Here is a 17,415-nt window from a genome sequence, read left to right as displayed (position 1 = left end):
ACTTTTATATCGTAAATATAAATATGGAATATTAAATGAAGTAACATATGTTTGTATATTAAAAGAGAGAAAATATGACTAAAATAATTTTTAAAGCATTTGACATCTACACGTATATTAGAACACCAACAAATACAATTTGTAACTTTATTTTTAACAATTTGGAAATATATATCTAGGAAATGCATTTATCAAGGAAAAAATATTAAAAAAACTATATAATTCAAATAATAGATAAGTTTTATTTAGTTTAAATTGTATTGCATTAATTACTATTGTTATAATTCATAATTTCTTATATTTGCGGAATATGTTCCAGTTATCCAAATGATGGGATTTTTATCCATATTTCTCACCTAAAATATTCATTAATAAATACACTAGGCTTATTTGATTAAGGAATAATTTTTTTACCTGAATTGTTAAAAAAAATATAATGTCTTTACTTATTTATTCCACTCCACGATCTTTAAAAGAATAGTTGTTTTTTCAAACAATTTTTCTGTCAGTAAATTTCAAATATTTATTTTATGTAACATTCTGGAATCTCAGCTTTGTTATTGTTAACTTTCCTTATATGGCTTTCATTAATTCCTATATTACCTTGTGTCCCACATGGGAACTGACAATTCACCAACAAACAAGTCCTTTACAACCTTCATTGTAACTTTTGCACAAATTAATGTATATATTAGTTGCAATATTCAGTTAGTGCTTTGTTGGAAATACATTTATTAATGAAATCTGAAATTGATTAAAAGTTAATAAAGCTACTATTTACTGAAAAATCCAAGTAACTTTTAGAATTACCTCTATCACAATGTTAGACGATGTTTTCATAACCACACTATTAATTCTTGAGCAAGCAAGAACAATTTTTCTTATGTGTTCTGTGTTAAACAGACATCAAATATGGACTAGAATTCTAAAAATTGAAAATGGACTCATTAATGGTTATATTATAAATCTAAAAAAGCTACTTATGAACATCTACATACCTTAAATAATACAAACCATAAATAAAGAGGACACATGATTCATGTTCTTCTCAGGTTCTGTAAATCTATATTGGGATCATATTTTGGCATATGTTGTGTTTCTATTTCACAGCTGAATATACCTTCCAGTAAAGCTGATAGATGTAATTTGTTATAACTACAAAAAATGTAAAATGTAACTTTATATTATTATATTATTCTTAACAGATTTTTATCCCAACTTACCATTACTCTTTAACAGTACCAACAATGCTGGAACAATCAAAAGTAATACAAAATCCTGCACAATATGAGTTGAAAATAAATAAGATTTTTTAATAGTGTTTCATTTTAAATAGAAAACGTAGTGGCTTTCCTTACGATTTTAAATTGCTTTGCCGGCATTTTTCGATACAGGGCTGCGAAACTGCATTACGCACTAACAGATATCAAACCCATTCATCCACTAACACTCCACAGGCCACCAGACGGAAAACTAATTGATCTTTCCTTATTCCAACACAAAATGACGTCATGTCGATTGCGACGTTGCCGAGATATTAAATTAGTATTCACATATAGCGAAAATAGTATCATCTATGTAAGATATGTATTAAATGTTTGAGTCTCGTTTCTCTATTTTTTCACATTACAACATTTAAATTTTAGGGCGCTTCAATTTTATTTGGATTATTTATCATATCTCACAGTTAAAAATTGGTTTTGTGCAACCAACCGCAAAAAACAACCTAAATGAATAATTTGAACTAAAATCATCATCTCATAAAGGCAAATAACCTTAATTTGACTTCCATTGGCTTACCAAATTGGTCTGTTTAGATGCGATTTTATAACTAACGAAACTTATATGCCTTTTAAGCTTCTATTTACCATTTAAATTATAACTAAATTATTTTCCACTTTTGCTGGTGTTAATATTAATTTCAATTTGTGTAATAATCTCCGCTTTTTCTATTCCAATAAACTGTTTAACTTCATAAAGATTTTCAATTAAATCCACTATACACTCTTCATGTCATTTTGTGTTCCAACCTTTAGGTGAATTTCTCAATCCATACAATGCTCGATTTAATTGTTGGTATCTTGTTTAGTTCGTATACAGAACTAAATTTAATTAATTAATAATGTCCTATTTAATCTTTCCGCTTTTCCATTACTTTGCGGTGAATGGGCTATTGCTATATTCTAAATGAATTCCCTTTTTCCTACAAAATAGCTTTACTCCATGCTGTCTTTTTAATTCATTAATGTATTTGAAGTTCTCTCCAGCTTCATTTTCTGTCTTAAGGATTTTTACTCTGGTAAAATGGGACAAATCATCTAGTATTTTCTATCCTTTATAAATATCTTCCTCCATCTTCAGATATTGGGTTTATTAGCATATAAATATCTGAATAAATTAACTCTTCGATTGCACTTGTTCTTGTCTCCTTAAAGTAGAAAGGGCTCCTGGTTGCTTTAGCTTCTACGCTCATAGAACAAGGTTTATTCTTCTTCTTAAGTCCCAATCGTATTGATATTTATATCAAAGTTCTAATATTTTGTAACTAAACTCTGCTAAGTAACTTTGTTCTCCATCCTTACAAATTAAAAATTCTTCATTGGGTTCAATAGCTTTTCATTCTACCTGTAATTCTGTTCGACCCCTTGTTCCTAGTTTTCAATAATTCTCTGGTCCTTGCAACTTACACATGGTTGATTTTCTAAACTCTTCCCCATTACTAATTGCTACATTGATTACAATGTTTCTTTATCCTACCGATAATTATATTGGACCCCATGTTACTCGTTTTCACACTAGTTTCCCTGATCGTTGTAAATCATACATGTGGTTAATTTTCTAAACTGTTGATTACTTCATTACTAATTACTACATTGATTACAATGTTTCCTTCTATCCTACTGATAATTCTGTTAAATCTCATGTTACTAATTTACTAGTGCTTCACTGATCCTTGTATATTATACATGTGATAAATTTTCTAAATTCTTAATTACTCCATTACTATTTACTACATTGATTACAATGTTTTCTTCCTTATTACTGATAACTCAAGATCACATTTTTCGAGTTTTTTGGTGTTCCTTCTGATGGTCATTGATCTTTGAGTGCTCTAGTGCTCCGAAATTAATTTCCGTCTGTTGCATACAGCCATCTTGTTACTTCGTGTATATATAATTATATATATATATATATATATATATATATATATATATATATATATATATATATATATATATACTATACCGAACTAAAAACTTTACCTAATCTACATTCACCCGCACTCTTCGTCGTCACCCTACTACTTCTCATTTACACCGAGAATTCTGGGCCCATAACCTATTACGAATCACTTATGGCCTTGGAACAAAAGAGAAACTTTATTTTGATCCCTGGTAATTTATACACACTCGATACAAGTCCCAGCGCTCTCTACTAACTTTTCTTCCTCCTTTCTAAACTGGCTCTTGTATCGGGACAAGACATATATTTACCAGATCTGATCACGTCGTAGGGATGTTCGAACTTCATAAAAGTCCATTTCTAAAGTCGCGACGGCCAGAGTCACTACGTTCTCATTGTTCAGTTTATTTTATTGTGTTTTGTGTCATCCAGCTGAGTTTTATCAAATGGTGAGTATATTCATAGAGTATTCCAGTTTCCAAATATAATAGTTTTATGGTTGCAACTGTAAATATAAATTATAACTATCTTATAATCCAGAAACTAACGTCAAAGTGGCTAAAGTTAGTGATACGTAATTATGATCTATGCATAACTTGGAGCATACACAAACGCCAGCGAAAGTGGTTTCTGCTGGCTCTTTGTAGCACCGTATCTAGTGTGTGGCTTTTAGCTTTCTCCCTTGTACGCATTGCACGTCCATCATAGTCGGAGTTAGCAGAATTGGCAGGGGTATATCGCTAATGGCAGAATCTTGTGCGTCTACCTCTCTCGATCTCATTGCACGTCCATTATTGTTGGTGTTAGGGAATAAGCTAGTACGTCGTGCGTTATCTTTCCTTCGTACCGTGTGCACATGTCATATTTCATCCTAGCACCGTTTATCACTGTTATCATTTACCGTTATTGTCTGTTTTATAATGATAGTTCGTCAATAATTGATTACCATGGACTAAGATTAGTGCTAACCATCCTGGTTAAACTATCATTTTATTGCCTCATTGTCTTCGTCTTCAGTTGAGATTATCGATACCATTCATTACCAGTATTTGGCGATACATTCATTTATCCATACCATTATTATCGATATTATTAACAGGTCAATTGAAAAATCCCCGGCATGACACATAGATGACGCTACTAGAATAAATCTATGTGTTTTTTAGTTAGCCCTAAGCCTCAAAAGATGCGTGTATAAATTAGATTGCTGTGAGATCATTAGTTCGTGAATTCTAGCATTTTTAGTGAGGCAACATTTGTTATTGGGAAAAAAAAAATGGATAAAAAGGTTTGGGGTATGTAGGTACGTTTAAGGTAGTGTTTAGGTGCGGTTAGATAAAGACAATATATTCGGCGATTTATTTCGGTACAAATGGAATTTAATTATAAGCAGAAGAAATATTTGTTTTTAGACGAAGAGATATTAAAGATATTAAACACTAAACAAGATCACGCTATAAGAATTTAAAAAGAAAGAAATGCACGTAGCACGGTTACCTTCACGTACACGTCTGATCACTCTCAGGGTCAGGAACGGAAAGAACCTCGAGGCGTCGCGTCATCCCCTAGCTTCACCACCCGAGGCTGCCACGTCATACCCTCTGTCAGTACCACTTGTTACCACCTCACCGTGGGTGCTAACTTCAGGTATGTGCAACGCCTCGAGCAGATCTGTGGGCTGCTGAGAATTGCGGGAAAATTCGAAACATCTGAAGGTCGTTACAAAGGAATTTCAAGTGTTGATAAACTATTAATTTTTGAAAGGAAAAATTACAGTTGAAGCAAAAACTTGGCTTGAAGCCGAGTTTCCGGACACTGCCCCAGGAAAATCAACCATCAAGGATACTAATCTAGCTAAATTTAGACTTGATGAAATGAGCACCGAAGACGGTGAACGTAGTGGACGCCTAAAAGTTGTTACCGAAGAAAACATTTAAAAAATCCGCAAAATGATTTCGAATGACCATAAGTTGAAAATGAATGAAATAGCAGGAACTCTAAAGATATCATATAATTCGATAATATTTGGCTATGAGAAAGCTCTGTGTAAAGTAGGTGCTGCGCGAGCTCACTTTTGACCAAAAACAACAAGTTGATGATAGTAGTGTTTAAGTAGTGTTTGAGATGATGAAGCGTAATAAACCCGAGTTTTTGCGTCGATATGTGATAATGGATGAAACATGGCTCCATAATTTTACTCCGAAGTCCAATCGACAGTCATTCGAGTGGACTGCACACAATGAACCCGCTCCAAAGCATGGGTAAATGCAACAGTCGGCTGGCAAGGTTATGGCGTCTATATTTTGGGATACGAATGGAATGATTTTCATTGACTACCTTGAAAAAGGAAGGACCATCAACTATTATATAGCATTATTGAACCGTTTCAAGGACGAAATCGCCAAAAAATGGCTGCATTTGAAGAAAAAGTGCTGCTTCACTAAGACAATGTATCGTGTCAAAAATCCATGAATTGGGCTTCGAATTGCTTCCTTATACACCGTATTCTCCCGATCTGGGCTCCAGCGACTATCTCCTGTTCTCAGATCTCAAAAGAATGCTCGCTGGGAAGAAATTTTCGTCGAATGAAGGCCGATCGACGAAACTGAGGCTTATTTTCAAGCAAAGGACAAACCGTACTATAAAAATGGTATCGAAAAGTTGGAGCGTCGCTGTAATCAATGTATAACCCTTCAAGGGAATTACGTTGAATAAAAAAAATAGTTTTGCCAAAAGATGTGTTTTATTATGGGGACTTTTCAGTTGACCTTTTAGGGGATTGAAATTGAATTGATTTTAGGATGTATTGAAAAGAAATATTATTATTGAAATGTATTAATGCGTTTTACTGGGATTATATTTTACGATTGTTAAAACTGTAGCAGGGGTAGTATCAGTATATTATATATATATATATATATATATATATATATATATATATATATATATATATATATATATATATATATATATATATATATATATATATATATATATATATATAGTGAAAATAACTTTACGAATGTATGTTGTTGTGAATTAATAGAGATACATCAATTCATCTCATTCTTCATGTACTCTCTTTTATCATTGGATTCAAATGTTACACTGTAGTTAAAATACACGAATTATTATTACCTTCGTATTGACAAAATGTGTCAGTATATTTAAACAATTATATGTTTCATTTAATGCAATTTATATTATGCATGAATTCACTGAATGTACTATTAATGTCGGCGGAGATGACCTGTATACCGATAGGGCGTTTCAGGGGAGTGTAATTCCAAAGGTAAGTGGTGGGGCAATGTTTCGGTTAGTCTAATCATTGGTGGGGCTGATAACGTGAATTTGTTTGGTTAGTTAATAAGGGTTAAGTAGAAACCTGTAAGGAAAAGACTTTGCTGTGATTGGTCTGCCATTTCGTGCGATTACATTATGACGTCATATTTATTGTCCAATAGTAATTCAATGAAAATTTAATTTATTAAAATAAAATCCTATACAAATATACATAAATGTTTTAGGGTTTCGGTGAATGGAGGTAAGACGAAATGATACAGTCGTGTTTACATTATGTGACCGTTATATATTGAAGTAATATAAAAATGTGCAAATTACAAAATCGATAAAACGGTTGGCAGCGGTGTTACTTGGAGACGAGGTTTAGGCAGTCGATGGTGCACGTCTAAACTAAACGATGGTCGGTTATTGAATGATCGAAATACCCTTGAATAACATCCCAGATAAACGTCTCGGGGTTGCCAGATATTCGTTATCGTGTTCTAGTTGTCGCTGTTGGCACCCCGCCGATGTTCAACATCTGGGATTATATTTCTGGGTAGTTTCTTGACCGTTATTCCACGATGTAAAATTCGACATGCATCAAGGTCGCTACAATGTAAATAATATAAATATATATAAACGAAAAGCGAAAATAAACAGAATATATAAGGGTAAATAAAAAAAATTAAGAACTCGATTCCAGGCAAAATTCAAATATTTTTTATAAGGCCTTCTTTTTTTTGTATTTCTTTAGTGCCATCAATTTTCTTTGATCTAATAGAGTTCTATCTCCTTTTGATATATTGAAGGTAAACTTAAAATCCTTCAGTTTTAATATTGCATTTATTTGATTAAACCAAATATACAATGAACACCTCAATAACAATGAATAACTTTTAAAATTTGTTCTTGAAAATCATTATGGATTGGGCAGTTAAAACACTTAAAATTTTTGTTTTTTTAAGATATTTCTCGAAATAACTGATATGTTGTTCTTATGGAAAAATCTAGGTATCAAATAAAACAGATCTACAAACAGTCTTGATGGAGTTGTTTATTTTGGGCCAGGGCGGCTCCATTGCTTCTATGAAAGCATGTACAGAGTATTTGATCTGTGCAACTACTTAATATAGAATGTAGACAAATATTGCATGTTGTTCTTTTTTCAGAAGTTTTGTCAAATAGCCTGAAATATAGACTAACATAGAACATTCCACTCTTGTTTTCCTCAAAGCAAAATTCTCTGGAACTGAAAACATAGATTCAACTGGTGATTTAACAAACTTTAGTGATACTAGATCTCTCCCCATTAAAAATAATATAAGTTATTTAAAGTGCCAACATGTCAATATTCTTCACAATTTGGGAGAATGATCTGAAATAAATGAAGTGATCATGAATGCTTTAAAATATTTCTCAAACATACTAGGTAAGGGATATATGTTTCTATAACCATTACCTCTAATAGATTCAAAAAAATTCTCTAAGCAATTGTGGTTAAGTTTCCTCAAACAAATGTAGTTATTTGTAAATTTAGACAAAATAGATTTCTTTAAAGAAATAAATCCACTAAAAATAGCAATTAAATTTTTAATTGATTGCATAGTAACATTGAATTCTTGAAGGCAATAAAATTTGACACTATTTAAATATACAATAGCTCTATCTACTCCAAAATTATTGAACATTCCGATTGTTGTTCTAAAAAGTTAAAGTACTACATAAGTATTACAAATATTTTAAAAATATTTTACAATTAAAAATAGTATTTGTTAGTACTAATTATCTAGTTATCTTAATTATTACCTTCTTTTAAGACTTCTTTATATGGAGACATCAGATTGATAGCATACGAACAACTTGGTAGATAAATTGAATTAATATTCTCATAATTTCCACTAACATCTTCATAAGTAGGTTGACTTTCTGTAAACAAACAATAGATAAACATACACGTCGTAGAAAGATTATTTTATATGTAAGTGTTAAAAATAATGTTGGATGTGCATTTGCCCTAATACCTGTTCGTGAAGGAAGGGTAATTCTAAATTCTTCATTAAAATATCTGTGACAGACACAATGACTTTGATATATTTGCATTGTGGTTAGTCCAGATAATTTAGTACTACTTACTTGATAAACCCATTATTGGAAAATAGCGAGATCATTCTTTGGGAAACGATGTCTAATTTCGGTAGTAGATTGATACACAGGTACACTACATCTTTTGTTATACGGATGCATTATAATCAATTTTTATATTATTGCTCCATAATAATTAATGTAAAACAGAAAAAATATACAACGTAAAACGAATATTTCTTGACATAAACAAACAACAAACTTAAGGGAAAAAGGGATGACCATAGAGAATGATGGCTTCGCGCAATTTGACGAACCATCACGTTCCATTTTAGTGGCGGTTCCAGCGATTTAATCTAGCCAATCACTATTTGCGATCGCAGCGCTACCGTTGATTGAAGTAAGCAAAAAATTTCCCTTCGTTCGCCCATACCGTGAAATTTCTACCTTTCTATTTTTATACAGTTATTACGTTTCGGTCATTTTAGTCATAGATAAAATTTCAGTCGAAAAATGGACTATATTTGCAATTCGTCTAGAAGTAAAGGTTTTGCGAAATTCCAGGAAGGGGTATTCCGTTAAGACCGATATTATTAGTTCGTTAAATAGCGTGTTATAAAAAGTTATATTTTATTTTAGTCTTTGTGACATGAATTGTCTAAAAGTTGTGGTTTCTTTAATATTGTTACCATGATAATAATTTACTTACATACGTTTTAATGCAGCGACAGTTAGATTATTGGTTGTCTATATATTTGCAAGTTTACTATGAGAGATTGATTTAAGTCTCGAGTTTCATAAATGGAACTACAAATGCGTATATTAATTTAAACAAGTGTATTTTTTATACACATCAGTTATGTTTTCATGGTATGCATGCACTCAAGTGATTTTAGTTAAATGATAAACGAAACCTCTTACCGTCTACGAGTTCGGACAAAAATAGTACACTTCGAAAATGATCTTTCTCACCCGGTAATTGTTTGATTACCTATTACCTTTCAAATCAATCTGAACACATGGTTGTATCTATGTGATAAATGAAGCTGCATTGCGTTGCATTTCAATTCATTGTAATAAAAAAATATGATTTAATTAATTAAGGAATATTCCGATACCACATACCGATCAAAGCAGTTGTTATATTCACCGAAAAACTTATTAGTGTTAGAACCGATTTTGTAGAATCGATTTGGTGAAGGTGTTTGGGCAATTAAAACATTGGATTCAACTGAGTCTCTCCCTAATTATTTCGATACACATTTCGGTCAAAACCGCAACACAAAATGAATCAAGATGGCGGGATCTTCATCCTGTCCGGTTGGCATTAGTATGAGTATGCCCCGTAGCGTTTATTATAATTTACAGGAAACTACTAATCGGTTATGCAACCATATATACATCGGCAGAGTACGTCAGATGTAGGCGCACCCACCCAAGTATTTATATATCCAACATTCGGCCATCCTGACTTCGCAGCGTTCTCGCAAAGCTTCACTCCGACTGCTCTTGGAACATTGTAGTTGGTGGCTTTGGTCTTTTTATAATGGAAACATTCTTTACTACATGATTTTTTAAAATGTCTTACCTTGATGATTTCTTCCTTCATCGTTTCATTTTATACCTTCCATGCGGTTTGTTTTATAACTTCTGTGAAGTTAATTTTATATTTTTTTTTGGCTGAACTGCAGTTAATGCCTTCGGTGAGATTCAACTGCTAGCCTGCATTTTAACTTCTCTGAATGGCCTGGTGCTTCTCTGAATGTGCTTCTTCGTCTGCTATTTTCCTAATGAACCTTATAATTTATATCCTTTTGCATTTGATATTTAGAATTTTACATCCAACAATAGTCTTAACTATTTACTTGAAATAATTACTTTGCCAATTTCCACATTGTTTAATAGCTTCGCAAATTTCTTGTTTCGTTTTTTTTTGTTTTCCAACTAAATATTATTTTAATTACATTTACTGCAATATTTTATAACATTTTGAAACTTTATAACCAATAAAACTATCCAACAACTACAATATTTTCTTTTTAAATGTTCACTTCAACTGAACAATCAAACTCATGTTTGCTGTATACTTATTATTTACTTTACCCAACTATAAACTGTTTATACTTAATGTTGTTCTGCAAACCTTTGTTGTATTTTCTTTCACACTATTCTTATCCATGTATTTCATTACTTGATTTCTATTTTGATCATTTATTGTCTTTTAACTAAGTTGTATATATCTGCCTATTTACTGGTCTGATTCCATATGACTATTGTTCTTCATCACTATGTTCTTAATAGATTTATTTTATATTTCATGCATTCATTAAAACACATACATTTTTGTATTTGAGTTTAAAAGTTAATTTATTCTCTGATTAGTTGCTGCATTTTAACAAAAGTTTTGTAAGTTATTGTTATGTTGCTTTCATTTTAATCATAAATGTTACAGAATCATATTGAGTGTATGTATACACTACAAGTTTTAAATTTAAAATTCCAAAATTTTGACGTATTTCCTAGTGTAAGCGTTTACCTATGATTATATCCATGTTTAGAGAATTATTGACGAAAGTAGGTGATTTCTCGAACTGAAAAGTTGTTAATTCAGGTTAAAATCATGCATCAGATCTTTCAAGGATACAACCTTTGAACTGATAATAATCTCAAGCCATATCTAAATACAAAATTCATGCAACTACAATTGGCACATTCATTAGATTTAAGAAGGTTGCTCTGCTATCTTTTTTTATGTTGACTATATAATATTCCATTTCAGAAAATCACCAAAATTAAAGGATTCGGATTAGCTTACATTAGATGAAGCCCAAGTTATAAAAAGTTTTTGTTTTATTTAATGCTCAAATGATTGAACTAATACATTAAATCATAGATAATTTGACAAATGAAATGTGAGTATCTTCCTTTAGAGAAAATATTTTATTTTAATCATTTGCTATTTTATATATTTGCAACAAAATATAAACTTTACAATTACTCTATTTTCAATATCAATAGTATTACTTCAAGATTATTATGAAGTTGGACTACCATTTTGATTTTCTTCCCAAGGTATTTTAAATTTGCTGAACTAAAATATCCATTTGAAGCCTTTATTTTTATTCATTTATTCAAACTATTCACACATTGATATGATCTGTTGTCAGCCCTAACTTTGAATTAAAATTTTTCAACTTCAAAATTTTGTCAAGAATGTTATTACAGCAGTACAATGTTGACTGAAAATTTTATAAACTTGCAATTTATAACATTTCTTTCGTCTAAGGGTTAAAAATCTGTTCTTTAAACGTTTAAAATTCCCAGAATATATTATACTAATTAAAATGTATTGATATTACCCAAAAATACATAGTGCTTATAGGAAATATTATCATTATGCTATAATTGAGCTTCTATTCATTAAATTTTAAAATTACATTTAACTTGAAATATAGCAACATTATTATTTAACATAATTTACCCTATAACTTTATTACATAATTTTGCTGAAATTATTTAGCTATTAATCAGATTATCGTATTAAATATGTATTTCAATGAATTATGTTTGTTTTTAAATTGAATTGTCATAATTGGTATGTTTGTTGATAATTATTTAAATCTTGTTTGAAATTACTAAAGTCTATTGTTTCTAATTTTAACATGGAATTTAAAATAGTAATCTTGGATGTTAAAAATATCTCGATTCCTAATTTTTTGGTATTATATACTAACTTTGGCTGATTTAATAACAATGGTTACCTTATCCCTATCTGCATCTTACAAAGTTTACTGTGGAGTAATTTGCTGTTTACCGTGAGAAGATCTTCAAAAATATTTTTCCAATAGGTCTGCTTCTGTGTGAATGCTGTTAGTTCCTTCTTTTCTTGTGTCCATGTAAATTTTGCATATCAGACGATGTGTTATTTCTTAACCTCTATCTGCTTTTCTATATTAATGTACTCGAAACAAAATACTAATTAGCTTTAATCCAAACTCATGTGGTTTTACTACTTATACTACCAAACTAATGATTTCTAGTATTCTCTCACCTTACTAATTTTGTGCACATTAATAGGATGTCTATCTTACTTGCATCAATTTTGTGTGCTGGTATTACTTAATGCTCGTGCTTGCTACTGACTTGCTTCTAAAACCTAGCCATTGTTAACGTCTTTTACTGACCACATCATTGACTTTGTAACTACTTGATTTTGTTTCTGAACAGCCTGTTTGTTTATATCCACATTGTGGTGGCCCGTTTGTCGAATTTTTGCTTATTGATAGCCTGTGTATTGACATTCGTCATATTGGCAACATGTGTAATTCTAGAGGTTTGGTTTACTATTTTTGTTACTGTTTGATTACTACTTGATTTTCTATGATTGCAACTTTTGTGCTTGGCTGCTTGATGACATCCACCATATTGGCAGCATGTGTATTTATTGAGGTTTTGTTTACTAATTTTGATACTGCTTAATTACTACTTTTATCACTACTTTCATATAAACCTTATTGGCTGTATATTTACTGAAATTTTGTTAATAGTTCTTCATCTTGATGGCTTGTTTGTTGACAAACATTTTGCTAGCGGTTTGCCTACTATTCTTCATAATCTTGATAGCTGGTTTGTTGACTTTTGCGTTATTACCGTCTGATTGTTAACATACATTTTGGTGTACCCCTTTTAGACGCTTATTTGTCAACATGGCAACCTGTTTGTGGCCAGTTGTCTAGTTGGCGACAACTACTGGTTTCCCCCTAATGATGGCAGTCTGATTACAAACGGCCATTAGGTTGGCATGGCTGTTGCTGCTGTTCTCGATGTTAGTGGTCGAATTGCTGACAACTATCTTGTCGACCTGGAAGCTAATACTCACTCTAATAATGCCCTGATTTCCAATATCTATCTGATTGCCGTGCGTGTTGTTGGCGCCGTGTTGGTATCCTGACTGCACACATTCATCTGGTTGTAATGAATGATGCTGCCCCCATGTCGGTGGTCTGACTGCAGACATTCAACTGGTTTGCTTGGCTGTGTGTGTTCGCTGGGGTGTCTGCTTGGCGGTTCTGCAGATGTTCGTCTTGTCAACCTAGATGTTAATACTCACTGTAATCGTGGCCTGATAGACTATCTGTATTGGTTGCGGATGCCTTTGTGATGGTGCTCTGACTGTAGACCTCAATCTGATTATTCTAACTGCTGCTGTCGGCCATGGTGAAGGCCTGATGGCGGACAAACTTCTTGTTCGCCTGACTGCATGCATCCTCAGTGATGGAGGACTGGCTGCTGACATTCATGTGAGTGTCGTGGCTGCTATCGTCGTCCGTAGTGGAGACCTGGCTGGAGACGTTCAACGTCTCTCGTGGTGATCACCATTTGGTTGGCCCCCCTGTTGACTGCCGAGTTATAGACGTTTATCGAAACGTCGCTCGTGATGACCACCGGTTGGTTGGCTCTTCTTGCGCTGGCGGTCTGGTTGTAGACGATCATGGAACATCACTCGTGGTGGTAACGGTTTGGTTGACCCCCCTCTTGCAGGCAGCCTTGTTGTTGACGTTCAGGGAACGTCACTCGTGGTGGCGATCAGTTGGTTGACCCCCCTCTTGTAGGCGGCCTTGTTGTAGACGTTCAGGGAACGTCACTCGTGGTGGTAACGGGTTGGTTGACCCCCCTCTTGCAGGCAGCCTTGTTTTATACGTTTATAGAAACATCGCTTGTGATGACCACCGGTTGGTTGGCCCTTCTTGCGCTGGCGGTCTGGTTGTAGACGTTCATGGAACGTCACTCGTGGTGGTAACGGATTGGTTGACCCCCCTCTTGCAGGCAGCCTTGTTGTTGACGTTCAGGGAACGTCACTCGTGGTGGCGATCAGTTGGTTGGCCCTTCTTGCGCTGGCGGTCTGGTTGTAGAAGTTCATGGAACGCCACTCGTGGTGGCAACGGGTTCGTTGACCTCCCTCTTGCAGGCAGCATTGCTGTTGACGTTCAGGGAACGTCACTCGTGGTGGCGATCGGTTGGCTGACCCCCTCTTGTAGGCGGCCTTGTTGTAGACGTTCAGGGAACGTCACTCGTGGTAATGGTGGCCGATTGGCTGGTCCCTGTTTGTTCAATACGTTTCATATTGGCGGCTAATTTGTTGTCGCTTGCATTGGTGACTCTAGTTGTTGTTCATCTCGTTGGCGTACCCCACATAGTACCTGCTGCAAGCTCTCTCGCTGTATCACCGTGCCTGGTGATTCTGTAGTGGTCTCTTGGATGGGCAGCTCGTCTGCGATGGCTCCATAAGGTTGGTGGTTCGTACGTGTGGCCCCCTTGGTTGGCTGCACGTCTGCTGCGTGGTCCCTCTTTAATGGACTGCCCATTGTGGCCCCAGGTTGATGGGATGTTCATTGTGGACCTTCCTGGTTGACGGAACGCTCGTTGTGGTCCCCTAAGGTTGACAACCAGCTCATTGTGGACCCCCCCAGGTTGGTGGGCAGCTCGTTGTGGACCATCTAGGTTGAAGGAACGCTTGTTGTGGAACCCAGGTTGGTGGGCGACTCGTTGTGAACCATCTAGGTTGAAGGAACGCTCGTTGTGGACCTTCCCGGTGAGAGAAACGCTCGTTGTGCCCCCCCCAGCTTGGTGGGCAGCTCGTTGTGGACCTTCTAGGTTGAAGGAATGCTCGTTGTGGCCCCCGGGTTGGTGGGCGGCTCGTTGTGGATTTCTCGGGTTGACGTCACACCTGTTGTGCGACCGTCAGGTAGGCGGCAAGCAGGTTGCAGGGCCCTTGAATAGCCTGCACGGTGATTGCGGAACCCAGGTAGACGGCACGCTGGTTGCATGCTCGTCAGGTAGGAGGCATGTATGTTGCGGGCTCCTCGAATAGGCTGCGCGCTGATTGCGGACCCCAGGTAGGCGGCACGCTCGTCTGGTAGGCGTCATGCATGTCGTGGACCCTTGGATTGGTGGTACGCATATAGCGAAATCCCCAAATTGGTTGAACTCTTTCATGGATTCCCCAAGTGGGCGGCAGACTTGTTGTGGTCCCCCAGGTTGGCGGGACGGGACCCTTCAAATAGACGGCTCGCTGTTGCGGCTGCTAAGTTGGCAGATCGTTTGTCATGGCTCCCCATATTGACGTGGATCTTGTTTACATACCTGATACTAAGTCTGCGAACTCGTGGTGAACTTCCAGTGGCACCCCTCTCGTTGGTGTACCTCGTACTGTCTCTCATGATGCAGGCCTAGTTGGCGCCCATCCTGTTGATGTACCCCTTCCTGTCTCTCATCGTGTAGGACTGCTAATTGGCGTCAATCTTGTTGGTATAACTGGTGTTGTCTTTCATTATAGCAAACTTTTGTAGTTCACCATGTCTGTGGCCTGCTAGTTGCGAGTTGTTGTTGTTTGGTAGTATACCTCATTGTCATATCTATCGATTTGCAACAGAACCCTTGTGGGAAAAAAAACAGATGGATCAGAAAAATATAATTTTCAAATTTATCTACTCCCTGTTATAAATAGAAAGTACGTTTGTTGCACTTGAAAACGTTGTCGCTTGTAACAAAACATGTAAAAAAATTAATAAAAAAAATATTTTACCATCCGGTCCTGTGCCATTGTGCTCAGGGGCGGACAATCAATTTGCATCGCCTATTACCTAGAACTAATTCGCCACGCCGAATTTTTATTCAACATTTCTTTTTCAGAATTTAAGGAAAGTTCTTTTTTCATGCTGCAGTGCAATTAAAATGTTTTAAATTCATACCTGCATCCTTTGTTTACGTTTCATCCATTTCGGCGCCATTGTGGCTTGGGTATGCGCCGATGTTTGTTTACATTATGTTATTTTCGTGTTTATGGCTAATTACTAATTAATAATCATACTGCTCTTGTGGCGATTGATCTAAAACAATAGTGTTTTAATAATATTCCTATGTATTACTTTGTTCGCCTCATGGACTCTAGTTTGCGTCGTTTACACACTAACCACTACTTTAAACAATCACTATAAATCACTGTGCACGCGTTGTTCTTTATCCCACTTCTGATTTGTTAGAACCGATTATGTTGTCAACACAGAATGAATCAAGATGGCCGGATCTTCATCCTGTCCGGAGGGTATTAGTACGAGCATGCGCCGTAGCGTTTATTATAATTTACAGGAAACTACTAATCGGCTATGCAACCATACATACATGGTCAGAGGACGTCAGATGTAGGCGCACCCACCCAGTTATTTATATATCCAACACTAGATTTCTTTTCGTCCGAACGTTTCCTGCGTAATCTTCCATTTATAATTAATTAATGTTAAGTAATTTCTCCTATAAAATGGATCTTCTAGCAAAATGATTTGTGATAATGGATCAATACACATATGTATTCTTTCCCATTGTGATTTCACAGTGTTTTTGTTAAACACGCAGTACTATCACAAGTGTTCATTGAGATTTATTAGGAAGATTAAGATTATTCACATGATATTGTCGTTAATAATTATTTTAAGTACTTCGACATCAAACGTCTGATGTTTAGCAAGAATACAATTTATATAATTTAAACTGAAAGACGAATTTGGTTAAATATTATCGAAGTTAGAAGATACCAGTAGTGTCGTCGTAGTATCTCGAGAAAATCTCCTCGTGTATTCTTCTTTTTTCTTTTCTTGTTAATATTTTATCCACAATAATCCAGCAGCAGAGCTATATTCGTACTCGAATTTATAAGAACATCATCCAGTAGCTGAGCTATATTCGTACTCGAATGCAGTAGGGCATAATCCAGCAGCATAGTTATATTTATTATCGAACGTAGCAGTACATCATCCAGTCACTGAGCTATATTTGTATTCGAATGTAGCAGGACATCATCCAGCTGCT

The 17,415-nt window shown here is 34.9% G+C and overlaps 2 long non-coding RNA genes across 2 annotated transcripts; both read right to left on the bottom strand.

Annotated features, from left to right (window-relative positions):
- Positions 1 to 222: 222 nt before the first annotated feature.
- Positions 223 to 553, bottom strand: LOC143197564 (uncharacterized). The gene is made up of 2 exons (XR_013006022.1): positions 415 to 553; positions 223 to 356 (listed from the first exon to the last, which is right to left on the bottom strand). It is a non-coding gene; the product is annotated as an uncharacterized LOC143197564 (long non-coding RNA).
- A 52-nt stretch (positions 554 to 605) lies between these two features.
- LOC143197563 (uncharacterized) lies at positions 606 to 1,139 on the bottom strand. The gene is made up of 3 exons (XR_013006021.1): positions 999 to 1,139; positions 811 to 925; positions 606 to 744 (listed from the first exon to the last, which is right to left on the bottom strand). It is a non-coding gene; the product is annotated as an uncharacterized LOC143197563 (long non-coding RNA).
- Between the last annotated feature and the right edge of the window lie 16,276 nt (positions 1,140 to 17,415).

The sequence above is a fragment of the Rhynchophorus ferrugineus genome, unplaced genomic scaffold (assembly GCF_030347505.1).
Source record: "Rhynchophorus ferrugineus isolate W39M unplaced genomic scaffold, kcgeb_rfMv2 rfM5, whole genome shotgun sequence".
Taxonomy (NCBI): Eukaryota; Metazoa; Arthropoda; class Insecta; order Coleoptera; family Curculionidae; genus Rhynchophorus; species Rhynchophorus ferrugineus.
Note: the sequence above shows the minus strand (reverse complement) of the source record. Positions and strands in the feature narration are given on the sequence as shown.